Consider the following 1,613-nt stretch of genomic DNA (forward strand, 5'->3'; position numbering starts at 1 on the left):
TACCACTAAAATACACACCTAACTTCATCAGTGAAAATTGATCTCCTCGCTGGTATTAGGAATAGAAATGAAGAAATGATACAATTAGCAGTGAATTATTTTGTGGAAACTGCTCAGCAAAGATAAAGAACACTTCTGGTCTGGCATCATGATGGGGAGGGAACTTCTGCCCCATCCTGAAAATCATACAGCCCTGAGCAACCTTGCCTCAGCTGAGTAGTCCCACTGAGTCCAGTCTTTAAAGTGGTAAGAATTTGCTGGACCAGCCTTCTGTACATCAATATTTGCATCCATTGTTCTTTTTATAAACTGGGTTATGCAAATACAAGGCACAGGCACAGCTTTGATGGGGTTTATTTCACCTGTGTATGGAATAGACAGTCATGGTGTATTATAAAAATAATTGATGAAAACAGAAATTTGGCTCAGAGTAACACCTATTTTATTAGCAACCACACAAGAATTTTAAAGCAGCTCTTTTGAACTGACCTCCCAGCTAACTTTTGGAACAACACAGCCTGCTGAAACCCCTGCTTTACAGCTCACGTGCCACTGCTTGTTTCCATTGGAAAAATCTTTATAAATCTGGGTCTGTAAATGGAGCCTGCACCAGCTCCAAACAGAGAACTGAATAATGTGTCCTGTGGATCTGCTTGTAACGAAGGAATTTACTCCACAGAATATATTAGATGCAGAAAGGGCTTCAGTGTCAGTGACACTATTGGCAGCTGTGTTAACAGTTAAGGAGCTGGCTTTGTACAGCAGTACAGTTATTAAATTTCTCCAGAGACCATGACTCATTAATCAAATATTCATACATCTCTGTAAATACACACTGAACAGAGAATACCCTCAGAGCTGAGCATCCCAGCACAAGTGCTCTTTCATGTGACACTGACAAAATCCTGAGAACATGCGGTCATGTTTTGCATTTCTAATGCTCTATGTACTCTTTAGTACCCCAGTTCCTAAAAACAGAACACAAATGATCTTACTGATGGCAAGTGTTACACAGTCACAATTAAAATTGCTTCACTATTGCTTCATACCATCTTTTTAAAAGTGAAGACAGTGAATCAATTCTTCTGTTCTTTGTTTACCATCAGACAAGTAACTTTTTCCCATACGGATGGAGAAACCCAAGGCCATGCTCCTATTAATACAAGAATTTGTATTAGCATGAAAACAACAAACCACTGGTTGAACTGTGAAGGCCAAAGAACTTCATATATTTGCAAAGACATGAGGTTGTTGCATTTAACAAATACTGGATTTTGTGTTTCTGCACTGCCACAAACCAGCACGTCTTCTCACCTGCTCCAGGGGAGCCACAGACACCTCTGAACTGAATTTTTGACCAAAGTGAGCTCGTGGTTCAGAGCTGAAGCAGCTCTGACCAGCTGGAGCTCTTCTCTCTGAGCCTATGAAAAAAATTCAGTTTTCTGTTTGAACTTCCCACCCTAATGCATTCATGTCTGGGCTTTGGTTTTGACTGTTGCAAGATATGATTTATATTTTTGATTCAGGCTCTCTGTGGGTTGAAGTAGTCAGAGGCCTTTTTATAGTGTTATTTGTAAATGGGGTTTATTATATTGCTTACTCTGTACATTTTT

Source organism: Heliangelus exortis, chromosome 8 (genome assembly GCF_036169615.1).
Source record: "Heliangelus exortis chromosome 8, bHelExo1.hap1, whole genome shotgun sequence".
NCBI lineage: Eukaryota > Metazoa > Chordata > Aves > Apodiformes > Trochilidae > Heliangelus > Heliangelus exortis.